This window comes from Passer domesticus, chromosome 5 (assembly GCF_036417665.1).
Source record: "Passer domesticus isolate bPasDom1 chromosome 5, bPasDom1.hap1, whole genome shotgun sequence".
Classification (NCBI taxonomy): domain Eukaryota; kingdom Metazoa; phylum Chordata; class Aves; order Passeriformes; family Passeridae; genus Passer; species Passer domesticus.
In genome coordinates, this window is record NC_087478.1 from 26,443,446 (window position 1) to 26,470,675 (window position 27,230).

At 36.7% G+C, this 27,230-nt stretch overlaps 2 long non-coding RNA genes across 2 annotated transcripts; both read left to right on the forward strand.

The window, feature by feature from the left end:
• The first annotated feature begins 7,982 nt into the window (after positions 1-7,982).
• LOC135301295 (uncharacterized) lies at positions 7,983-16,421 on the forward strand. The gene is made up of 3 exons (XR_010363036.1): positions 7,983-8,735; positions 11,199-11,252; positions 16,410-16,421. It is a non-coding gene; the product is annotated as an uncharacterized LOC135301295 (long non-coding RNA).
• A 321-nt stretch (positions 16,422-16,742) lies between these two features.
• LOC135301296 (uncharacterized) lies at positions 16,743-23,207 on the forward strand. The gene is made up of 4 exons (XR_010363037.1): positions 16,743-16,798; positions 19,371-19,461; positions 20,987-21,168; positions 22,019-23,207. It is a non-coding gene; the product is annotated as an uncharacterized LOC135301296 (long non-coding RNA).
• The last annotated feature ends 4,023 nt before the right edge of the window (positions 23,208-27,230 follow it).

Consider the following 27,230-nt stretch of genomic DNA (forward strand, 5'->3'; position numbering starts at 1 on the left):
CTGGAAAGGAATGGAATGGAATGAATAACTAAATCTTGTGACTGCTCACAGCCTCAACACAGGTGGCTGTTGTTGGTCATCAAGTAAAAACAATTTCACATGCTAGGTAAATAATTCTCCAAATCACATTCTAAAGCAGCAAAACATGGAGAAGATGAAGCTTCCCAGCTTCTCAGGAGAAAAGATCCTGGCAAAAGGATTTTTCATAAAATATGTCTGTGACACACTGTCTTGCTTCTGGACCTGGTCACTTGTCTGGAAGTTGGAATGAAGCACCTCCTTGTTGAGAGCTCTGTTCAGGGCAAAGCACCATTTTCCATACCTACATTCTTAAACACCTTATCTCGTTAATGAAAACTGCACACTTTCTCTTCTTCTTCCAGATGATTGTGTTGGTGACTTCATCACGATGATATCAATTATATTGCCTTCTAGGAAGGCGGATATCTAGTGTTCACTTGCATTCCCATTCAGAGAAGATCCAAAAGTGCTTTTCCTGGTTTCTTAAAAGACCCAGTTCCCAATCCATTAAGTTTTATATCACTGTTGGAATTGGGAGCTTTGTACACGGTATTGGCAGTGGTAATAGTTCTGTTTGGTCCTGAAAGCAAAATTCTCTCTTCATTTCTTCCACAGCTGGAGAGAAAGGAGGAGACAGTATTTAGTAATCTTTTGCAGTTCTTGTGGGTATAAGAAAAGCAGTGACCATGAAGGCCAACATGTATTTCTAGGGAAGAGAACTCACCAGATCTTTCTCACTGGTAAATTTTTTGTTTTAAATATTGTAAAAATAAAACATAAATCAGCTAGATCCAGTACAAAAATGAGATTTTTTTTTGTATGATAATAATGAACTGATTCTTATCTCCCATATTATAGCTACAGCAGGCAGTAGTAACATTGAAAAGAGCTTGTTTGACCTTCTTTAAAGAAGAGAAGTGCAGAACAAAATGATTAGACAAGGAAATATTGAGCAGATTAACAAGACAATTTGCAATAGAAATGAAAATGTGATTTTCCTTATAATTGCTCTGGTGTCTAGACACACTGCACACATAACCATGAGTTCAGTACATTTGTTTCTATAAAATGAAACATATCTCCAGCTTGTCAAATCAGAATGGCCACAAAAATACAAGTGAGGGATAATTACAATTTCTTGGACTGTACTTATTTCAAGGCCTTAAAATATACTTTGTGACACTATCATTATGTCTTGGCATTCTACACTAGAGCTGTATTAATTATCTGGTTTAGCACTGTCTCTAGTGGAATAATTGTACAGTTTGGGGGTTTTTTTTGTGGATTTTGAGCCCAAAACACTGTTTTAGTGGGATGGGACTTCTCAGTTCTAAAAGCTGTTGGGTCATGGCTTCCCTCTATGAGCTCACAAAATCATTTCTTCCCAAGGTATTTCCCTTCTGGAAAATGAAGCTGCTTATCTTTACCTACTTCACTGAGGTGTCATGAAGATCTCTTAACATTTACATAGTGCTTGGAAAATGCAAAGCCCTGTGAGATACATTGAGACTTGGTCTAAACAGCAAAGCTGAGAATCCTTCTCCCATCGTTGTATGAGCTGCACAAAGAACCTGGGCTGGGATAGAGACTGAGTTCAGGAAAATGTTTCCTGACAATTTCTGGCTAAAATTGTGACACCGTTTACTGCTTAAATTACTTAACAGCCTTTTTCAGGTGGGAGAGAGAATATGGGGAGCAACTGCATCATATAAATTCTCCTGTCTCCAGTACAACATTTCAGAAAGATGTGGTAAATACAGAACCAGGAGTAAAAAAATTATTTTTTAGAAGAGAAACATCACAGAATTATGTAAGTTAAATTCTCTAGTTTTGAGCAATATGCACACCACAACCCTTCTATTTTGCTCTTGTTAAGAAAAAACATATATGGCCATATGCCCAGAGGGTTTTATTTGTGGTTTTTCATGTTACTGTGAATCAACATTTGGAATACAATACATAAAAAGAGAATTTTAGCCCTTTTCAAATTATAGGAGATTCTTCCCAGTGCTACCCAGAAAAAGAGTTTGTGAGTTTTTTCTAACACTTATTTCATCTGATTCCCTCTAGAGGCCCAATCCTGCTGCTTTTACACATTGAGTAGCTTTAAATAGATCTTTCTGAAACCAGTATGCAAAACTCTTAGAAGAAATGTCATCTTTCATGTTCTTATTCCATTAAAAACACAATAGGGAAGAAAATATTTTTGCCTTCTAGCCTAAGAAAGTAGGGAGTAAGGAAGGGAAGAAAACCTCTTTTCCCTACATTTTTTTAAGCCCAAACATAATACTAGATTAAAATTACACCAATAAAATATGTATTCTTTGACCAAAACCCATGGAGGATGAGATCCAAAAAATTGTATCAAAATGAATCACTTTGAGGAGGGATTACAAAAGTGAATATGCTTCATTCAGCTCTCAACGCCACTCCCTAAAAAACAGCTATCACAAAATTGGGATACATATGTGCCAACACATAAACCTCAACAGCACTGTTTATCTGCTAACAGCCTCAAGATTAAAGCACTTCTTCCTCACAGAATCAGTAAATAGTGTAAATACTATGGAAGTCAAAGATTAATATTGCTATAAATTCTAAGCTGGTCTAGTTTATTCTGATAAGCCATACATTTCTATATCATCCATCGGAGTAAGAAAACACAGTTATTTTTCGTTTTCTGCAGCACTGTCATCCAACAGGAAGAAACAGCAGATTTGAATGTAACATTTGATGAATTTTCCTCCCAGCGCTAATCATTGTGTGAAGCTGAAATAGTAGTTTATTTCAATCTTCATGAAACATAATACAGTTATAATGTACATGTAACAAGACATGTAATAAATATAATTGAAAATCTTGATGACACAATATGTTATTTCTTGGTATTTACATAAGACCATAATGTCAAATGTGCTATTTCTGAGATACATACTGTAAAGTTTATGTGAATGAGTGTTCAGAGAAACTATCATAATAAAAAAAAACACTGTACTAGGAAAGCAAATAGAGCTAATACTAAAAACTTCTATACATTGTATACTGAGATTATACATTGCTTCTATACATTGTATACTGAGATTTTAATTACTTCAGTAACCACTACCTGGCTCAGAAGATAGGCTCCATCCTAGTGTTCTTTGTGCTTGCCTATGCATATTTATAAAACTTTCACTGGCTTAATTCAAATATTCTGGGGAACCAAGATATGAATGCTAACTATTAAAAGAAATTAGACCATTTGACAGCTTCTCATGTCATGTAAAGAAAGGCATCTCCTTGAAAAACACTGAAAATAAACCAAAAACATTTAAAATATAGGCCAAAACAAAATGCTTTCCTAATTCCTGCACTTCAGAGGCAATTTTGCAAATAATAAACACTTGAAATGCTTCAGAAAGTGCTATTTTGTGTTTCTTCCACTTTATGTTTCATCTAAATGAATTTCCCTTTGCACATCAAAAATAATCCCAATTTTAGCAGCATAAGAGCCATTGCCCTATATGAATATCAGATATCAGATCAGTGGACTTACAGATATATTATGCTGCTTTAGAATCATTGCATTGCATCAGAGGAAAGATTTAGTTCCAACCTACTGGATATCTATCTCATCAGCTCTGAAAACCAGCCACTTGAAAAAGCCACATATCTTGATTGCAATTGCTTAAAAGGGCTTACAGGCACTGGTCTTAGGCATTTTTCAAGCTTTCTATTTGCAAAGTTTTTAACTGGACATTATTTGTTACCAGCCTTCAAATTCTGTAGTTATTAGCTTGTGAGGCATGTATTATTGGCAAACAAACACAAATAAAATGCTTTAACTAAGAAGAAAAAAAAGGACTATTTATTTTTCTCTTTTAGACATTTAGAAATCACTGTCCATTGGGAAAAGTATTTTTTCTGGTTTCTTGAGATTTGTATTGTTTAAGAACAAAGCCTTCCCTTTCCATGCATCTGGAGCTCCCTCTAGTGAGTCAGCAAACAGAATGAGACCTCTTCCTGACACTTCTCAGCAACTAAATAATGAATACACACATTTTTCAAAGGCCCACCTCTTCCGAAATATGAAGTAATTTAAAATGTGAAGCCCAAATTACTATTGAGGAGTATCTATTGGTTTCAGATGGGACTAGATTAAATTGGGTAAATGTAATCAATCTCAATGGAAGAAAAATGCAAGAGAAAAGGCTATAGAAATAAAAATTAACATATATGTAAATTAACATATATGTTGTTTGGGGTTTCTTTTCTACTTTAAAGAAGACAATTTGGTACTATAATCATTAGTCGGCTAAAGGTTAAATTTTCACACACCAGAAATACCTAACAATTTTCTCAGATGTTTTCTGTAACATGGAAAAATTTTCTGATTTACTACAGTGTCCTTTCAGTTCTTTTCATCTTAAATCTGTTGGCTTCTTCTACAACCAACATCAGTGCTGCTGCATAACTAGAACAGCTGAAATAACTCCCAGGAGATCCACAGCATTGGGCTTGAAACCCTGGCACAGCCTGCCAGTTCTAATTCACAAACTGGAATTCATGATAATCCTCAACAAGCCTCAGAGTCGCATCAGCCTTGTTTATTTATTACTGTATTTTGTAATATTGAAAATTGCAGCATATTTACTTCAAACAATGAATTAATCACATTCCAGAATTGGGACCTGATCCAGAAAACTTTTATTCTCTTGATTAATCCTTAATCATGCCAAGAATCCCTTTAGAGCAGTGAGAAGAACAAGCACATGGCTGAAAGTTTCATGACCAGGCTCTCAAATCCATCTGGAGATGTGGTCCTCTAGGAAGTACTGATTCTTGGAGCTGAATCTAAAAATGCTTTTTACAGACATCGTCACAGGGCTTCCCCATAGATACAGAAATCTGACCATAATTACAAGGTCTTATCATAAAAGTTTCTAAGGAAGAACACAGTAATCTCAGTCTTAGTATTGGGACAACAGAATGATTTGTCATTGAATTTCAGACTTTCAGAGGAAAAACACCTTTTTAACACATAATAGGCTTCTTCAATGCAGCACACTCAAAAACTCCCTAATAAACTAAGCATTTTTAAAATAAAAAAAATAAAATGTTGCTAGTGACACCCAAGTGATGAGCAACTTGACATTTTAACTCAAATTTTTAATTTAACTTTAATTTTGTAGTTCCTGTTCAGAAATAAATTACATCCACTGTGATTCCCATTCAGTTTCGTAACAATTCAGTACAGCCATATAATTGAGGGCATTGCCTAACATTGTATAAATAATGCCTTACAGAACATATAGGATGCATTAAATTGCACTGGAGGATAATTTCACAGGAATAGCACTGGCTATTGAGCATACTAAGTTGTCCACCTAACTAATCAACAGCCGTGAAATGGCTTATTCTATATCTTGTGTGTTTAATCATTACTTTTCTACACAGTAGTGATTGAATTATTTAAAATCTTAGTTAATTCAGACATATTTCTAAAAGTAGACCTATTTAAGGTTAAACATTTCATAAATCAAAACAGTTCTTCAACATATCAATCTATGCAAACAACATCCTTGAAAATCTCAGGAAGCTGTGTCAGGTATTCAATGGGTCAAAGTAGATTTGTCCTTTGGTAGCTCAATTGGTGGTCTTTAGTAATAATACAGGAAGTAGGACAAGTTCTGGATTCTGGAGAAATCCTAACATAAAATACCCTGAATTTTTGAAAGGGTACACTTTGGGCATACTTAAGAAGGGGAGGTATTCAGCATCAGAATGAGAACACTGCTGTGTTTCAGCTAGCAGAGCAGTCTGTGAGAGGCTGCAGTGGCTCATGGCTTAGACATTGTTGAGATCATTGGAGGACTTTCACCCAATGTAGCAAAAGTTGCAAAAATACTTCTCATCTGTGGCCACCAAAGACCACCCCTCCCCAAACATGTCTTCTGAGGTAGGTCATAGAACACTTGCAGATGCAAAGTGACGTGGGAACCTCGGTTCCTTTCACAGGCAAACCTGCTTGTTTTCACCATGCATCTGGAGTTATGATGATAAAAGCACCCCAAACACCATCCAGGTCTGTGAAGCACACAGACACACACAGGCTACTCTGTAAATACTCCAGCAGTCCTGAATTGTCTGCAGGTTTTGGGGTTTTTTTGCATGGAAATAGCTTTTCTTCAAGAATAATCATTAGGGTGTGGTGCAGTACCAGTTTGTGGTGCTCACAGGCCTTGAGCTTTTCTCAGAAAAGTTAGAGTGAGCCACATACTGAGTGGCAGAAGCACTCAGACTAAACGTTACCTGCTTTACTGAGTCCTTGTGGCAAAGCAGTCTTGGATTTGCTCTCAGCTGACCTAAAGTACCCCATTCTGACTTATCTGAAGGGCAGAGTAACACTCAGAGCTATACATTCTTGTTTCTTGAGAAGCCAAAAGAAAATTTTATAATATCTTGTCTTTTACAGCAATGCAGAAGAGATTGTCCATAGTTTGGAGCAAACTTCAGGTTTCATAATTTTATTACATTATTTATCCTTTCTTTTACATTATTTGTAAAAGCTCCCATGACAATTTGGGCATTTTATTTTAAGTAATCAAAACAAATGTCTTCATATAGTTCACAACAGAATATTGCTTCATAATTGCATTGTACTATAAAATACAGCAGATATGGAAGCTAAGGGATGACATAAAATCATTGTTGATAAACTTTGCAAATGACACTAAATTCATTGGAGCATTAAATAATCAGGAAGACAAACGGTTCCAAATACTGTATTCCCTAATTAAATGCTTATAACCCACTGAAAGTTTTAATACAGTTGACATCAAGACTAGACGTTTGTAAGTCAGAGGCTGCTGATGTGTGATGGCACATCACTTCAATATGACATTGGAGTGTATAATCAAAAAGCAACTAGGAAGGCCTTTCAGATTGGAAAAAAAAAAAAAAAAAGAAAGAAAAAAAAAGGAGCATATCCAGGACTGTGCAGGAGATAAATATCCAGTTCATCTGACTAGAAGTTGGAATCACAGATTTCTAGGGTTTTTTCACAGATTTTGGTGTTGATCTGGCAAAGGAGTCCTCAGGTTCTGGATTTCTGGGATGCTCACCTCCCACTTCTGTCCTTGCACCCATAGACCTGATTGCCTGTCACTGTTCCTTCCTTCCACTCACTAGCACTGACTGAGCTGAAACCTTCTGTTCCACTTATCAGAAAGCTATCTCCTCTGCTATACCTTAAATTTTTTCTCCAGGAAAGCATAAGCACTTGCTCAGGTTCCTTTCTGGAAACTCTCTGCTGTGATTTGACATTGGCCAAATGCCAGGCATCCACAAAAATCTCACTCCCCTCTGCAACTAGACAGAGGGGAGAAAATAGAATGAAGGGTTCATGAGGTTCATGAGTTGAGATAAGGACTGGAAGAAAGCACTCCAAGGTCAAAACATGCTCGACTGAAATATATTAAGTGAGTTTATTACTAACAAAAATTGGAGGATAATGAGAAGTAAAACACCTTAAAAACACCTTCCCCCTAACCCCCAGCTCCTCCCTCCTTTGCACCAACAGTGCAGGGAGACAGGGAGTGGTGCTTTTGGTCAGTTTGACACCCAAGGTTTTCCTCCCCTGCTCAGGGAGAGGAGCTCTTCTGCTACACCATAGGGTCCCTGCCACGGGAGACAATTCCCTGTGAATTTCTCCAACAGGGCTCCAATTTCATGAGCATCAGTCCTTCCAAAACTGCTGACACATGAGTCCCTCCCACAGTCCTCCCACAACTGCTGCAGCGTGGGTCACTCTTCCCCAGAGTGCAGACCTCCAAGGACAGGCTGCTCCAGCCTGGAAGCAGAGGCCTTTCTCCATCGGGTCTCCCACTGGATCAAAGCCTTCTCCAGGCATCCTGCTCTGGCATGGGCACCTCCCCCACAGGCTGTGGGTGGATCTCTGTGTCCCCCCTGGATCCCCAAGGCTGTGGGTGGCTCTCTACATCCCCCATGGATCCCCACAGGCTGCAGGGGTGCAGCTGCTTCACTGTGGACTCACCAGGGCCTGCAGAGGAATCTGAGTTCTGGCACCTGGAGCACCTCCTGTCCCTCCTTCTCCACTGACCTTGGTGTCTCCATGTTCTTTCCCTCACATTTTCTCACGTCTTCCTCTTCTCTGACTAACAAAAAAAAAAAAACCTGTGTGTCTTTGTTTTGATTTCTTTCTTAAATACGCTATCAAGAAGCATTTCCACAATCTCTAATTGGTCCAGTCTCGGTCAGAAGCATGTCCATCTTCAGAGCCATCAGGGATTGACTCTACTGGACATGGTGGAAGATTCCAGCAGCTTCTCAGGGAAGCCCCCTCTGTGGCCCCCCTGCTAGCACAAACCAGGCCATGTAAAACCAACACACGCTCATATATGAGATAGAGAGGGAGAAAATACCCTCTTAACAGCACCCTGGCCAGGATTTTTTGTCCAGAATAAGGTGATCCTGAAACGCCAGCACACACCCAAGACTGCAGAAAAGTAAAATGTGACCTGATGCAGTACACAAAGAAGGAAGCAGCTGGTCTCACAATGAACTAAGAATAACATAAAAATACAAACAAGAGCTCAAAACAAAGACATAAAAATGGCTCAAGCAGGAAACCAACCTTTTAAATGTGAGGATTAAAGACTTCAATGGGTCTAACATGAGACTATCAATGTACTTGTATACTGAAAGCCTTACAGGTAGGGGAATTTTTTCTGCCTTGCTAACAAAGCTGTAGGCAGCTCTGAAGAATACAGCCTAAAATTTAGACTATTTCAATTTTGCAGCAGAAAAACAATTTGAGAGATGTGAGGCAATTAAACATTGGAACAGCTTTACTGAGGTGGGGGGGGGAGAGAGAGAGAGACAGACAGACAGCAGACAGAGTAGGCTCTGTGTGCTTGTACCCTTCAGTATTTTTTCCATCTCTGTGTCTGGGATTCATTTGGCTTGTCACAGTGCTCCCTATGGGATGTATGTGTACATAGATGTTTCTGTTTCTTTCTTGGCCCACAGGAAGAGCCAGATTCCCTGCATCACCTCAGAAAGCTGATAGTATTGGCAGCTGTACATTAACAGCATGTTCAAAACAGCCCCAGGTCTCTTGGCTCATGTCCTGAAATGGTCAAAGTCTTATGCTACTTCCTAAGTGTGTTTTCAGGGTAATTTTTACCTTCATCTGAAGTGTCAGCAGCTGTCCAACAATGGGATATTGACAGGAGCCAGAAGGATATATTCTAAAAATTATATTTCTCATCAGAATCTGGACTTCAAATATATTAAATAAAGTAAAATATTGACCTGTGCATCCCATCTTACACTAAAAAGATTATGTAATCAAGGACATCTCAGTAAGCTAGCATGTTAACTTTAGCTTAACCTCAAGTGTATCCTTAAGATATTTCCTAAATGAAAACAGATGCAAACAGATAGTTGCTAGCATTGATTAAGTATTGAGAAAATTGTTATCTAGCCCTCTGGTATACCACCACTGACCATTTATGTCTTGTCTATTATGTTACATGATTTTTTTTAATTGTAATTTATATCCTCTTTGCAACTGGAGTGCTCAACAGGAGTCTTCTTTTTAAAAACTAGAATTTACCAGCTGTTCCAATGAAGTTAATTTTATCAGAGACACTGTAGTTATTTTTTATAATAAAAGTGCAGCAAAAAACATATTATCGGGACACTTGCTATTGGGCAAGTGTTTTGAGGACAGCTGGAGCATCCTTTCAGTTTTAACAATAAAAAATGAACATACTTCCAAAATCACAAAGCCATTCTTAAATAAGAGGGAAACAGTTCATATTTTTAATTTCCTAGCACCTTGCTTTAGATGAAACTTCTCCTGCAGTTTCTGAATATGAAACTACTCACTTTTCCCTACATTTTGTATAATTTTAAACATTGAACTTTAAAAAAAATTACTATTTTTTTAAAATAATTTAATTCAAAATTAATTGGATAACCTTCAGATAGGGATCCAAAAGTCAGCAAGGATTTGCCTGAAGGAAAATTTTGAACCTCCGAAGGTACATAGGAAAAAAGATATCTTTTGTGTTGCAGCAAGCACTAATATTGAAAAATTGATACCTCCCTTAAAATAAGCTGTTATTGCTCATAGTCATTGGCATTTGACAGCAAAAATTTTTGACATAGTTCATAGGTCCAAATACACCCTAATACATCCTGCATAAGGAGGACCCAGCATAAATTCTACTGTTTCTTAAAACTATGCTATTTCAAACAAAAATTCAGATAAAACATCTGAGATATGTTTTATTTGAGACACACTATACCAAGTTTCACTCCATAAGGACAAGAATCAGAAGATATTCTGAGGGGAGGGAATAAATACTGAAAAAAACCCTATTAGACATTACAAAAAAAACCCAAAAAACATACTCTACCTCAGTAACAGTGTTTTTCTACAGTACCACTTAAATGCTGTCAGTTTTATGAAACACAAGTCAGGCTGTATTAAAATTACCAGCAAAATCAGCAAGAAATATAAAGTCCCTAAACATATTGTTGTTACAAAAGTTGGTTTTAGCTATGGAAAAATAGGATAAGGAGAAGCACTAAGATTCATCAAGGTAAAAAATGGAAACCGTTCCTGCATTTACCAGTATCACAGGGGAGTGTGATTTATTTCCCAACAGGTAAGTGTTTAAACAAATAGATAAAGCAGAAGTCAAAATAAGTAGAAAGAAATATACAAAATATGGCTGAAATAGATTTTAAATATATGATCTCTATATGTAACAAAATTATGCAGTAGGAAGACTACTATAACCTCAGAATAATTCATCTTTCTATGGAAAACTATTCTGAAAAGCTGGCATTCCTGACAAGAACAATTTTGGCACTAAATTTAACAAGAGGAGCATTTCATCCTGTAGATGATCTGAGCTTTGAGGTCAGGTTTGACTGCTCTGAGAGCCAAAGCACCAAATTAACAACAGATGCATACCCAATGGCTGACATAATTTTCATGTTTAGTTTTCTGTTAAATCTCTGGACTTTGGCAGATTATGACTGCCATTGGTACTGATGTTTAAATTCTCTTCTGATGCACAGACACCTGATCTAATTCATGCACAGATTATGGAGAAATCACATTTACAAGCTTTTGCCCAAGATTTTTCTTATAAATTCAGGTGCAAGCATGAAAACTCTATAAGCAGTGAAGTGTCAACTTGGCAACTCCAGAGGTAAGTAAACTATCTATCAAATTCAGTGTAGCCATGTGTATCTCCTACTCTAAAATCTGAAGCAGCTAGGTACCATTAAAGTACAGCATAGAAAATCATTCATCATCAGTATTATCTCAAAGCATTAGTGGCACAGTCATATTTGGTTTGCTAATGAAGTGTAAAGTTTTCTTTTAGTTCTGGATAATAAATTTAAATTATAGCAAAAATTAAGTTCCTAAGGAACACAAAAACTTTCTCGAAAAGCTTTTTGTAATGCTTCACTCTGCTTTTAACCACCAACTTTCCCATCAACAGACATTAGACTGGAAAAGGAAGACTTTTTTTATTCTTACAATGCTCCAATGAAATCTGCCTGTCCTGTTTTGTCTAATCATGTCCTTTCTAGCCCATTAATGCACTTGACAAAAAGGTGATCTTGTAAAAATGGAATGATGACATCAATGAGGTCACATTTTCACAGATCTTGTCTACTTAATAAAATGAGTTTTAAAGATTCTATAAACTGGTGAAATCACTCAGTGGACATTCTTAAACTAATTTTTAATTCAAGGTGGTATAACATATACTTACTATAAAAAAATAAAGTGGTTAAAATGGAATCACCTACAAACTTAAATCAACTTGTCTGAGCCAGGTGAACTTGGGTATTCAAGGCAGAATATTTTCAGGTCAAGGTTAATCCAGATGTCTCACCTGAAACTTCTGCTGAAGGCCTGCTGGACTGGAGGCTGGTAGACTACCATACACAAAAAGTGATTCCACCCCCTCCTTTCCAATGAAAATCCTGCAATTTGCTGGAGAGCAAATGTGCAGGGAATTCTTGTGCTGGACACCATTGGGACCATGGTACCCAAAAAGCCTGGCAAGTCTGCTCTCGAATTTTCCTTAACATTTTTAGGTATGCTCATACTTTGGACAGCACAACACTTCAGGAAAATTAACCTAAGTTTAATCTTTCACTAGATATATTGTCAGTTTGTTTTAAATATATTGCCCAATAATTTCAGTCAGTATCCTCTTTTTCTTTCACTGTGGTAATTACTGAATGAATTATATCTTCATCTTCTATATAAATCTACAATTAATTGATATTTGGATGAATTTTCCCCAATATCAAAACTCTTTATCTAATCACTTTTTGCAAGAAGGCTTTTCCATGTTTTCCAAAGTTTTTCCATGTTTTCCAAAGTTTTTATGCCCTGTCTATATTTCTTCTATTTATCCTCTATCCCTTTGAGATTCGATGAACAGAACTGAAAATAATGCATAAGAAGCAGTGACATCCTGCATGTATGCAGCCTGGTAATGGTGCTTTCCAATTTATTCTGTTCTTCTCCAAACAGTACCTAAAATTCTGTTTGGACTTTTCTAGCTACTTATTTCACTGATAGTTACCTCTGAAAGTAACAGAATGGGATAAAAGAGTTTTGACAGAACACTTCTCAAGCCTGTGTCAGCCAGTAATAATGGGTTGTGATGAGTAGTCCCTGCCAAAAGCTAAGGCCACAATTAAGATCATTAATTTAATAGAACATATGTATAGTTAATACTTGTTACAATATGTAATTTGCAGATTGAAAAAGGCTTCCAACTGTAATAAGACAGAAAGTGTTTTAAATATCAAAATTAATTTTTGCCTCTACTGCTAGATAAGCTATCAGTGCTCTGTTTCACTGAGCTCAGATGTGAGAATTAAGGACAGAGAAAGAAAGGAAAAAGATATAGCTTGAACTTAGAAGGCGTAAAAGCAATTAAGAGGGGATCAACAGGAAGGTGATGCCTATGGGGAGAGGATATTCCCACCTCTCTTTAACTGGGTGGAGGGCTGGGTGGGGGTTAGCTGCTGGTTGGAAAGAAGGAAGGGGGTTTAAATGCAATACTTTTTATCATTCAGCCTGATGCCTCAGTATATGTAGTAGTACGAAAATTATCAGATTGTGAGTGAGCTATCTCCTCAGAAACAGCAATTCCAGAGACAGCAGTGCAGACTCGTGTCTCTGATGGATTTGGAAGAGGTAGAACATATGGATGGGTCATGTCAAACTGCAAAGGTCTCTGTGGTTGCACTTCTGGGTGCAGGGCTTTAGGATAAACTTTCTCTTGTATTTACTCACAGCAAAATTTCTGGAAACCCACACAGCACCACATTTTTGTCTCCTTTGGAACCCCTTCACAGACTGTCCCCTTTTAAGCAGAGTTCCATTCATAACATACCTGCAATATTCAGTGTTGTTAAGCCTTTCAATCCTCACTATTTTCAACTTCTTTCCAAGTGCTGCCTTGTTTCTGGAATGAGTAGTCTTTAAATAATCACCAGTCTTGCCTTTTTCAAAGCTCATTTTTGCTTTGCTATACACAAAGGATAACATATGTTGGGATATTATGATTAATTTTAACTTAAATGCATGGTCTTGTTAATGTCAGCACTGTTTCATTGGTCTTTCTGTATTCATTCAAAGGTGTAATACATCTGGTCTCATAAAGACTTTTACAATATGCGTATGTGCATATGTGAATACATCATCCTAGTTCCCTTTACTCAGAGGAGCAGATCAGCTACTTCAAAAATAATCCCACTCAAAAATTTAAGTTTAAAATACGGCAAAATGAATCACACTGTGAAAGAGTCTGCTCATTTCAGATAGTTATACAGGGAGCCAAGAGTCAGAAGTCCAGTGGAAAGAATCCCATCCCTGAGTCTATTTTCTCAAAGATGAGCATTTGACAACAGGAGCTTCTTTTCAGCATATGTATGCACATGAACACTCATGTATGCACAGCTATATGATAAAAATAATAGCAGAATGCTATCTTGGGTTTAGATTATTTATTTTCTTGCATTCTTAATAATTGCTTCCCTTTCTTATAAATTTCTGTAGGGTCTAGTATAACAAGCCAACAGGTCCAGTTCCATTCTGGTTGTTCTCATAACCAAAAGTGCAACATACTTAACTAACAAAAATGCATTTCTTGTAAGCTGTTCTATGCTGTGGTTGAAAGTCACTCATACCCTTTGTCACAGCTGCAATCATTGTAATTATGTTGTTAGTGCATTAGTTAGCTTCCATCTGGAGCACAGTGTTTGTTCTCAATAGATGTCGTATGGTTGAAAAGCACCACTTAACTATGAATCACCCTTTATTGATGTAATCATTCTTACTTTGTGAACACAGATAATTAATATAAAGCTTCTCTGGATGCGGCATTGGCAATCTCACTTTAGCAGAATTTTTTTTTTTAATATCTTTCCAAAACACTCATATCTCTTTTTTCCTGCACTTTTCCAGTACCATTCCATTATAATTTCTCAGCTAAAATGAGAGAACACAAGAAGTTCTTAATTCCTTTTACCTGTTCATATGGAAAAGCTTGTGTTCTCTATAGTGACCAAGAATTAACAACATTCTTTATTAAATACCCAAGGAAATACTTACCTTTAAACTCACATTCTAGACTTTTTAAGACTGTTCCCCTCTTTCTTATCTCAAAATCAGGGGTGGCATAGTTTCAATTCTCTTAATGTTGGAGACTAAATTTAGGACTTAGCACGGCCTACAATCCGTCCGCCACTGGGAACGCCTCTTTGTCACTCTAGGAAAGCAAGCCTGTCATTATAGTAGAGGTCTGTTGGCATCAGGGTGCAGGCAGAATCTTAGTACTTGGAAGCTCGTGTCCTCTATGGATTGGAAATAGCATGAAAAACTTCCAAGCATGGTGCAAAAAGCCAGGGGCCTCGAGCATCCATTGCAAAAAAGGAAGGTTAATTTGCTGGGTGGACTAGGGATAGTGGTTCCTCCATATCAAGAGATCACTAGTTATATAACTGAGAGAAGAAATTTTTCCCAATTAATTATTTAATTGGTTGGTAAAATATTGGCACATTGGTTTTAACACCTACTAGCCAAGTTAGTGCTTTTTGGAAGGCTTATACACTCTAGCCCATTTGTAGAACGTTATAGAAAGGAACAAAATAGTTTAACCCTGACTGGTTTAGTTTTGAGTCTAGGACACAGGTGAACTCTTTCTTCTTGCATGTAATTTAAGCTAGCTGACCTTAGAGGTGCAGTGCAGCCAAACAATCTGCCTTCTCTGTTGGTTTGCTCTTCTCACATTCCCTTTCTTCTCCCTTACTCCCTTGCTGCTTCACATCTGAATCAGAGCCACAGGTTCTCAGGGCAGAAACCTTGTACTTTTCATCTGTTCCATAAAGCACTTAGACAATAGTATATAAAAACATATCTAAGAATAAAATATCATGGGTCAATAAATGTAGATCATGCAAGAATCAGAACAAATCCTCATTTTTACCTGTGGAGTTTGCTTCTCGTCAGGTATTTTGCTGTGTGTTTGGGCTTAGATTTTTGTTTGGGTTCAACTTTGTTATCTTCATTGTAGTAAAGTAAAAAAAAAGAAGGAGAATGAATTTTCAAAGCTATCTGGCTTTTTTATTTGGAAAACAGTCCAATTTATTTTCCCATTGCTACAAAAGAAGCCAAAAAAAGAGGAAAAATAGTAGAGCAGCATTCTAAGACAATAATAACCCACACAGACAAAAATGAGAAAAGAAAGCCCGCAAAATCATATTTACATCTTGTTTTCCTTTGCTCAATTCTCCAAAGACACAACAGCAACATATCCTTTAATTTATTATGTATGAAGAGTTTGCAGCTGATTTTTTAAACTTGATTTCACAGAATTACAGAATATTCTGACCTGGAAGGGATCCATAAAGATCATTTTGTTTGTCTGTTTGACATCAGTATTAACATTTTATCCTCTTTAAATAAGAAAGTATTCATCCCTGGTGACTCATCTTTAAATCCAGTGCTGTGACCACAGGTGAAGTCATCCCAGTATATGAGACAGATTTCCTCCTACAGATTCTGTGTTCCCTAGACTTAATTTAATTTGCAATGTCTTCTGATTTCCCATGGCCTCATTTCTGTCCTTTCCTAGCCTGCAACCTGTCATTAAATTGCCTTTTCTTTCTTTATATCCTTCCTTCCTAGACTTCCAACTTAATCTAAACAATCCTACCTACACTTTGTATTGCTTCAAATTTTTCCTCGGTCAGAGCTTCTCAGCTTTCCGACCTTTCTATTCTGTTCAGAAATGACTTGCTGTTTCTTTGTTTGTTTTCCATTTGTCTCCAAGTATATCAGAAAGGGAAGGAAGGAAGGAAGGAAGGAAGGAAGGAAGGAAGGAAGGAAGGAAGGAAGGAAGGAAGGAAGGAAGGAAGGAAGGAAGGAAGGAAGGAAGGAAGGAAGGAAGGAAGGAAGGAAGGAAGGAAGGAAGGAAGGAAGGAAGGAAGGAAGGAAGGAAGGAAGGAAGGAAGGAAGGAAGGAAGGAAGGAAGGAAGGAAGGAAGGAAGGAAGGAAGGAAGGAAGGAAGGAAGGAAGGAAGGAAGGAAGGAAGGAAGGAAGGAAGGAAGGAAGGAAGGAAGGAAGGAAGGAAGGAAGGAAGGAAGGAAGGAAGGAAGGAAGGAAGGAAGGAAGGAAGGAAGGAAGGAAGGATTATTCATCTGTTTGCAAAGAGAATTCCAGGTTAGAAAGAGTTAAACAAACATTGAGGCCTTAATCAGATAAAAACAGTAAATGCATTGAATTAAAAAAACAGATAACATGACAAAAAAACAAAAAAACATGACAAAACATAACAAAAAAAAAAAGTGTGTTTTAAAAATGAAAGGTAAAAATTAAAAAAAAAAGGTTGTTTGGCAGTGAGTATTCTGTCTAAGAATTGAACAAATTCACAGAAGCAGAAGGAAGGTTTGAGCAAACACATTGAGGCATGTAAAACCTTCCTCCTTATTACTTTCTGTTGTTGTATTATTTGACCAATCTAGCTTCTTTCCTATGTAAATATTCCTGGTTGGTTTGCTTGTTTGTTTGTTGGGTTTTTTTTGTTTGTTTGGGGTTTTTTTTGGTTGGGTTTTTTTTTTTTTTAGCAGGTTCCTGTATTTTTAAAATTCTCTACTGGAATTCAAAGACAAATTGGGTCAAATACTATTTTTTGTCACAGTCATGGAACACCTCTAAAATAATAGTAAACCAAAATTTCCAAATTTCCCTCGTTTCATGCAATTCAGGACACATTGAAGACAATATACTCATTCCTATTAGTGCTGATGTTTCTTTATAACTGTAATTCATGTGAAGCATCTGTCCTGCCATCTGTGATTAAAGAGTTGTTCAGCCTCCATGTCAGTTTTGCATATACAGATTGATTTTTGAATACATATTCTGATTAATCAAAATACAATCATTTCAAGGAATTATTTCTTGAAGTGCTGCCAGCCCATGTAAAAGAAAAAAAATCCTGAAGGGAAATTGCATTCATTAATTAACTAACTTACATGCAAAGAAAAAATACGAGCATATTGAATTAATCTCCAATACCTGATTACACAAATTAACAATAATAGTAGGGGCCATAAAATAACAGCTTAAAATTTTATTCTGTATCCTCAAGGTATTTCTACTCTAGAAAAACATAAAAGAGGTTTAAAAGTAGTAGTTTGAGGAAGTAAGATGAAGACTGAAGGGACAGTAATAGGTAAGTGGAAAAAATGTTCACTAAAAACCAGATTGTCCAAAAGAAAATCTTGACACAATTTAAGAGCAAAGTAAAGTTCAGAATATTTGAAGTGGAGACACATCACTTTACTATGGGAAATTGATGACAGGTTAAAATGAAAGCACTTAAAAATGTATAATTAATAGTGAACATTAATTTCCATTAATAATAAAACACTTTGCTCTGAGAATAATGTACATTCATTTAATGAAAAATATAAATTATCTTTAATCAACCACTTTTTGTCTTTATGCATTTTTTAACATTAACATGTCTTTGCACCAGTTTCAGAGTGAAGGCTCATTTTAACAAGAATTTCAGCAGTTTCTAGCCCAACATTAAAATGCAGGAAAAAGAAGGGGATATAAACATACTTTGAAAAGCTATTTCCACAAACACATGTTGAAAGTACTTTCCCAGTGATTTTTAGAGTCATTTGTTGTGTTCTCTAATGGTAAGATTAGCCCAGGTTTCAGAAAGAAATATTTTTAACTTGTAGTTTTCCAAGAAAGAGAAAAAGAGTAATCTAATGTACTATAAGTGGGTGTAATTCTGCTAATATACACCATATTTTAGTTTGGCAAATCCAAGCTTTTGTCTACTCTGTTGCTTCCCTGTAGCACTCAAGGATTTATACACAAGAAACACAGAATGTTTAATTTAGCAAAATTGCCATTTCAGAACTGTATAGTCAAATGTTTAACTAGAAGTGTTTGGGAAACAGATGGACTATTTAATTGTTGATTTTTTAAAAAGTCCTTAAAACAAATAAACAGCCTATTTGAATGCAGTTTTGCTTGAAATATTCTCAAGGGTATAACTGTTAATGTATGAATAAATGTGTTTACAACTCCACTTTTACTGCTTAGGCAATCTTACAAGCAATTGAAGAAAAGTGTAAATATCATTGCATTTAACATGGTTCTTTTATGTCACAAGAAGTAAAAGAATAGAAATTTTAATGTCTTACATATTTGTGACTGGTATATATGCTCCTTGTGTGAAACACTCCTGATTTTAGAGGACTGCAAAGCCTCCCATGTTCACTGCTGTACTAAGAAAATAAAGAAGGAAAAGATCCTAACAGCAGCACAAAAGCTGTTTCTCTCACAGGCTCCAAGGGTTAGTTACTGTAATGTAGCTCTGAACATCAGCCATGAGACTGAAATGAAAAAATGCATGTAATTCAATCCAATGCAGATGTAATTTCTCAGATGTTTTCATCTTTGTCGTGGGTATAAAATAGGCTAGAAGTAGACCTGGTAGGCTATAATGGGCAGTACTAGATTTCTGTAGCATTTTGACAAAACATTTCCTCCAGGGACTGCAATACACTTATAGGAATCTTTGAATATGTTTTAAACTGACCCCTCAAGGAATTCAGGCAAAGTAGAGCAAAATTAAGTTTAGACTGAATGGGTAAGGAGACTACTTCATGTGTGTGAGAAGTACCAGATTCCTCAACCAAAGACATCAGATTTGTATAACCGATGTCTTTTTCTACAAAACAATTCAGAATTACTCATAATATTTTGACAGGAGTAGAGCAGTGTCTGCTCTGGAGGAGGCAGCCCAGCAACCATGGATATTTACAGTGTGAGGTTGAGCAAGATGTGCCATTGAGTTGTAGGTGAGTTACCTCCTATTCCCAGTTCAGCTGCCTCTTTCATAGGCAGCTGTTCATTTCTTAGCTCAGAGAAAGAGCCTTTGGGCTTCTCGGCCACTTTCAGAATGTTTCTTTTCTTTTTCTTTTTTTCAGAACACCTGTCAGAATATTTAATATTTATTTGAACTATATTTAAAAGTCTTTTATAAAAAATGGGCTAATTTTACCACAGATGCCATTCTCAGAGATATAAACATGTTCAGATGAAATAAATTCTATAATCTGTTTCTTTCTATGCTCATTCATGGAGTTTCTGTAGTCAACTTTTAGAAGATTATTATTCAGTCAATGACTAGTTTTATTTGTTGCTAAAGCAAAAATACAAACTATTCTAAATGGACTGATACAACTATGGAAACAGAGCAGAATATTTTAAAAAATAAAATTGCAATCAGTATTTGAATGTCTTTGACATTATTCCTCTTGTTATGAGTATTCAAAATAAGTTAAACAGGTTTAAGATCACAAAGATCCACAAACAGCCTTGTCATGCTCATGGCTGTGTTTATATTCTCTGGGTTGTGCAGAAGTGAGCTCAAGCTCACCACCTCTTTTTTCCCATGTGTTTTCATGACAGCATTTCAGCAGAGCTGACTCTCCCACAAAAACTCTAAATCAGGTGTGTCCTAAAGTGAATGCCTTTTCACCCCACACAACACCTTTCCTGCACAAGCAGACCTCCTGCTGCTGATGCTGGGAAACCAGGCAAGGGCATATGGAGCTGTGAGGTTGGAGACAAAGGCAAAGGAGACATTCAGCTGAGCATTCCTTGGCATATATGCTGCTCTTGGCACCAAACTCTACTCTTCTGGCTGGGAGAGTATGTACTTCATGAAAATCATAGCTTTGACAAGGTCAGCTCCGTCCCTTTCCTTGTCAACTCACACTTGTCCACAGAGCAAAATTTTGTTCCGGGAATGAGACTGGAACACTACTAGATCCCAGGGAGATCAGCATGTTCCTCCCCTTCATGTCTCCTCGCAAAGCTGTAGGGAGGACTGATGTCTCTTCTCAACCTCTTTTACTCCAAACTAAACAACCCCAAGTTCCTCAATCACTCCTCACAGGATATGTGTTCTTCCTTCTGCCTTCTTCGCATTTTCTTCCAGAGTGTACTGATATAAAACGAAGGAAAATCAAGCTGATCTCCCAAAGCCTTTACCCTGGTTAACCAGGTGACATCCTCCAATGGTCATAATTTCTTTTCCTTGAAGATGATAGCTATAGGATCTTATTCACCTAATTTAATATCTTCAAGGCAAATAGCTACCTTTACCTTAGGGTGCTCCTATGATTAACATAACAAAACAGGACTATCTGCAATACAGCTTGTACAATCTGTTTTGCACATTAATATTAGGAGAATAAACACGTCTTACAGTGTTTATTTCTCTCCACTGGGAGTTTAAAGTCTACTCAACAATGATGACCTCTCTGTCAAAGCCTCAACTTTACTTCTTTCTTATGTGTGTGTTTCTACTCTGCCTAGATCAGCTGCTTTTAAATCTTGGTGCACAGCAAGAACACTGTATTACCAGCATGTTGCCAACATTACCCTGGAGGCTGTATCGAAGCGATGCTCCATTGACTCCACCTAAGAACCATCATCTAGTATGTGCTAGACTGCACATACTTGCCAGAGTTCAAATGAAAATGATCAAGAAATGCCAGGTAACCACAGCTCCATCTTTGCTCTTTCTAACTGCCAACCCATTCCTGTTTCTTTAGCATTTTAAGTGACAGTGACTGACTGTTTTTAGATGAGCCCCATCCAACTGATACTTGTCTTACTCAGCCCCTCATATATTGTGTGTGCTTTTTAAACCCTTTTCTTTAACTAATATTTATTTATATAAGTCTCTGTTGTCAGACCTGTTCGGTTTTCTGTTTCCATTTGTTTCCAGTCGTTGTGCTTGGCAGACTATTGTAAAATGTCTTAATTTTCTTGAATTATAATTGTTGAGATCTGGATAAGAACCAGCTCAGCAGCAAAAGTGAGTGTAGAACAGAGACAAGTCAAGTTTCTTCAAATGTAGTAAAAGACACTGTGGGGAAAAAAAAATCTATCTACAGATGACTAGAGTTGGGGAAACATTAACCTCCTTACTCATTTTCCTCACCCTTCATGGAAGCTCAAGTAAACACCGAGATAGCTTTGTTTGCCTCGTCCAATACCAGCTCCAAGAGGTGGCTCAAAAGCAGCATCAGCAGCTCTGCTACTGGCTGTGGTTGGGGCCAGAGGATGCTGCCTGCTTTCCATTCCTTGGGGCTGCATCAACTCTTCCTGCTTCCACTGCTTGTACAATTCTCATAGAAATTATACTCCACAGAGCAATCACTGACAGAGGCTTTTACATAGCAGCTGGGGCTCTCTGGGACTCAGGAGGAAAGTTCACATCATTTTTCTAGATCTTTATCTGTATGACAAGGTATAGTTTGCTACACCCAAGCTATCAACATATTCTACCTCCAACACTACACCTCTTGACATTTTAACCTCCAGGTCACAATTCCTTTTCAGAAACCTGCCTTCCCTGACAGCTGTGGATGAGCTGAGTGTCAGTGGGTAGGAGCCCCATGAGGTGGCAAGGAAGGTCCTGGTGCCAGATCTGAAGACCTCTTCAATTCTAAAACGGAGAGTTTACCTAGATGGACAGAGGGCTAGTAAGCATGAGGAAGAGAAGGAGGGAGAGGCACTGTGGGTGTGTATCTGTGACTACAAGCTTAACAAGCTCTTGTACACTGCCCTCAAGTGAGATGTCATTCAGCCAGATACAGCTCCTTTTACCCCAGCACCTCATTAGCAACATGAGAACAGTTAACACTACATTTTCTGAGTCCACACCTTTGCTCATGCACACACTTATTCAGCTAAAAACTCAGAATTCCTGCTATGAAAAGAAGACAATGCTGCAATTTACGTAACAAGCCAAAAGCTGTTAAAGGTGTAGCAACAGTTCAGTCAATGAAACAAAAACAATTGCAAATTAAATAGTGTAGCCACAGCATAACCAAGATTAGTGAAGACTGCATATGAGCTGGAAGGCAATTTAGCATCTTAGGTATAACTCCCCACAATTTAAAAGCGATACATGTAAACAATTAATCCCAGATATTCTTCAAGAACCTTTCTGTTCCAAAAAAGAATATTAAATATATCAAATAAATAATTAAAACACATAACTTTCTAGCTGGCTTGAATTTACATTCTTTCCCACACTCTACAGTAACCAAGCAGAGCTCTGAGCAGCACACAGGTTTTAAGAGGACCTCAGTCTTTAGAAGCTCCCTCTCAGTCATGCTGCCTCTTTGAAAAGTCTTTTGCCTCCAAAAAGGCAGCAGTGGGGCAGCAATGAAGAATTATGCAAGATGAGTTGATAGACAGCAAACTGTGATACAACATAGCACGAGTATCAGTGAACTACAGATGTAAATGCATTTTGAATTTTTCATGACAGTAGCAAGAAAATATCTCTATTACAAGAAAACATGAAGTTTTATACAGCAGCGAGGCAAAGAATAAGCACATTTCTCTGGGAAACATATAAGTAGTGTTATGTATGAACCTGTAAGTATGAATGCAGAACTTCCTCTTGCTTTCCAGTCCCCATTCCTCCACCCCACAAAATCTGATATTTAAGTAGCAAAACATTAAAGACTTTAGAAGTACTCCAACAGTTTTGCAAAGATTTCACTGAGAACACAAGCTTTAAGATTCTAGCCCATGGCAAACTTAAATAGGCATGGTAGCAAAAAAAGAGAACTACTCTAAAACTAATTTTAAATTAAATGGGTGCCTTAATTTAGTTGATTCGATTGGCAGGAAAGATTTTCCATTAGAAATCATTGATTTCCTATTTTGAAAATCTGTAAAATTAAGGTATTACCTAGGAAGCTGGTGTGAAGCATTCATGCACAAAACAGCAGCCACCCACCACAAGTTCATGAGCTTGTGTAATAGCCCGGAACACAAGTGCATTACCCCCACTGTAAACAGAAGCAGAAAGGCTGATTTGTTCCTGGAAATGGCTATCAATTCCCAGAAGCATTCTGAGTAAGGAAAGAGCTGTTAAGAACAGAACAAAGAGCAGTCTCTCCTGCTGCATCATTTCTTAGCATCCTGAAGAACAACATCTGTAACAGCACTTACAGGGAGATGTTCAGATATAAAATTGATTCCAGTTATCCTTGTCCAAAGATGAAACTTTCAGTTTATAATGTCTCAGCCATATTGCCTTTTTCTTTGGGAGACCTCTTGCTTCCTATCTTACTTTTTTCTTTTGCTTTACCTTATTTGCTATGTTTGTAATTCTATCATTTTCACTCAATTTTCAATTTCTTTCCATGAAGGCAAAGGGAGGAGGATTGCTTTTTGTTCCTCTGTTTTCTGCCTTTTCACTATGGTCCTGAGCTGCTGCATTTGCCTCTTCCTTTTATTTAATGATATTATCTTCAGTTTCTGCTTTGTTTCTCATATTGCATAATCGAGTTTCTGATGCAGCAAAATCTATCATTTTCTGAAAGGAGTTTCTCTTTGACTTGTTCTCTGAAAAAATGTCTCTGAACTGTCTGCAATGACTAATAGATATTCTTCCCACTACTTAGATGCCACTATTCAGGGCATCTTTTTCACAGGCAACAATCACCCAGTCAGGGTCTTGGCTCCTTTTTTCCCAGTTTTATCTCAAAAAGCATCACATGTCCCCTAAATAAAAGAAAAAAATATTACTTTTTTATTTCAGATTGTTCAGCTTGTTCAGTTTGTTCAGCTAAGGTCTCTTTGTGTAAATGGTTAAAAGTCTTGTTAAGTTTTAATTCTCAGTGTGCATTAGCCTCTGCTTAGAAAGAGAAGTTAAAACCTACCCCACCTAACAAACAGCTCTCCAATAAACATTTACAAATTTCTCCCTTAACAGACTTAGAGAATACTGGCACAAAGAGAAGGAAAGAAATTCTACCCACTTTTTAGGAGACAATCAAATGCCACTATTTCATTTTATTAAATTAGTTTTTTCAGACTAAATTATACCTGGGTAAACAATATTTGCCTTGCCAGGCCAAAATTTCTACAGAAATACTGACTGTTTGTTATGATGGTTATGTCTGGATTCTTCTAATAGATATAATTTTCTATTGCATTTCAATAAATAAATCAACCTGAACCTATTGCAAATACTAATGTAATGCTATCTTAGATATTCTTCTTTGAGAAGCAGTGAAGTAAAACATTAAAAATACCCAGGTGCACAAATTATTAAGCTCTATAATGAGATCACTAAAAGAACAGAATAAGATATCAAACATGAAAAGAGGCGAAGGGATTAAAATTACTCAAAGCCTAGATACAGGATAAATTTAACCATTGTCTGGTTACACAGACAACAATAGATAACTTTCAGAAAATAAAAAAGAAAAATAAAAAAGCTGGTATATAGATTTCCTCTTTCAGTGTACACATTAGATGCAATAGGAAGAAACTATTCCTGCAGAAAGTGAGTTTGTATTGGTCCACAGGGATTTATTCTTCCTTCCTTTGATACATACAGTACTGACCTCCAAAGCCAAGGGCTAAGGGACCTCCAGAATTTAGCCTCTCTTTCAACAAATGTTCTTCCAGGATTAAAAGAAAAAAATTGCCGGAAAGTCTCAGCATGCCCCAGGAAATGGGAAAAAAATTACTTTTCAGACCACATGGCAAACCAAAAATGTCAAGAGTCCCTCACAAGTGCTAACATGATAGGAAAATGAAGTGTGAAGGAACAATACACAAAGTGGCATAAAGGAGGACACATTTGATCCCCAAATGACTGGAAGACTAACATTGAAACAGACTGTTATACTGACATTTTGTAAGAGACTTTGATGAGGTGACAGTTTCCCTGACTGAAATGCCAAAGTTAAGCAATGTAAGTGTTCTGCTGTGCAGCTGAACAATTTGTGCCCACCTAGATTAGTCTTCAACATGTGAACTAGAGGTTGCCACATGGTATGGGTTGGAGGAGAGATATTGTCACTTTACCAAGCACTATTTATCTTTAATCTATGCAGTCTTGCATTTTTCATTGAATTTTCATCATATGTGGGGCTGATGTGAAATTATTGATCCCTGAATGCACATGTGGCTGCAAAATTTAAAAATGGCATTTTATTGCAAGTTCAAATAATGCACATTGTTCAAGAAATACCTAAAAGTGACTAATCTGCCTGGACAATTTAGATTGCATTCAGTGAAAAAATATCTGCACAGTACATCATTATTCTCTTGAAATAAGTGAAACACCCTTATTTACATTGAATAACAATTTTCACTGAGCAGTCAGCTGGGCAGTTTTTGAATTTGATTTAAATGTACTATAAGTAACTATAAAATATGCTGCAAAATAAAAAAATTAAATTAAATTAAATTAAATTAAATTAAATTAAATATTTAAAAAGACAAAAATTTCCACAATGATCCAATGTCTTCTTCTGTAGGATGGAAACTATTGCTATCAAAACATTTCAAACATCATTTGTTGCTTGCAAATGCTGATTTGAGGCTTCTCAAAAAGTACTGTGTTTTTAAAAGAAACAAAAAGAAATGTATGTAATAGGTTTGTGTCAAAGAAAGACATTGATTTTAATTGCATTTCAGTGTTTAATTATTCCAGATGAATGCTTGTCACAAGCACAGAGATACAAAGTTCAAATTAACATTGTTTCAAAAATCAATCTATAGACCAAACTTTTAATTACTTACAGGGTGTACTTTGGTGGATTTTAGTTTAGGGGGTTTTGGGTTTTGGGGTTTTTTTTTTAGATTTTTAGGGATTTTTTAGAATTGTAATTAATTTTTTTAGGCATAATCCTTTTATCAGAAACAGGAAACTTGCATCCTCTTCTCACAGAGTAGTTCCATGTTTTCTTCTAAGCAGTGTTTTGACCATTTTTGCAATTGCATCTTTTCTTACAGCTCAATTTTAGCTTTATACTATGAGCAATTTCTTCTGCCCTTCACTAATATAATGAGATTTCAAGGCACCAAAGATGGGATTTTTAAAGCTGTTTAGTGATGGATAAACTTTATCTCCAAAAAAAGGCAGTAAGATTTTTGCAATTCATATTCATGGGAGCACAATTAGGCTGATGTTACAGGCTTAGGAATATTCTACTAGTCTGATGCTTTTTCTTGTTTATATCAATACTGCTTGTCTAAGTTTTGTTTTATGTAGTATTTTACCGTTGTGTCTAGTTAAGAAAGGGAAGATTTCCATTTAAGAGGGGAGACTGTACATTTCAATAACTGAAACTACTTCTTGGTGCTGGATCATATATCCTTAACCAGAGGCTAAAAAGTAATCCTCTTTACAACCATTTCCAATTGCTCTTTAACTGATGGTTATATTCTTAATATCAGCAAATGGGCTTGTACAGTGTGCCTGCCAAAAAAGGAAAGAAATAATATTAGTCAATGGTAATCACCAGGAGTTGTGCAGTTGATTTTGTACCACTGGACATTTTTAAAAACAGTCTGTAGACAAAAGCACACAACACCAACTTTTTCAAGTTTTAGCTCATGTTTAAACTTCCTCTTGGTAAGGTACATTTTACTGTTCATTAAAAGCAAATCTATTAGTATTTCTCTTTGCAAATCTGCAATCTCATCTACTCCCTTTCTTTGAAAGAAATGATCACTCCCAGACATTGAACTATTGCAGATCATCTTTTAAAGAGCAATACAGAAGAATCTTCTT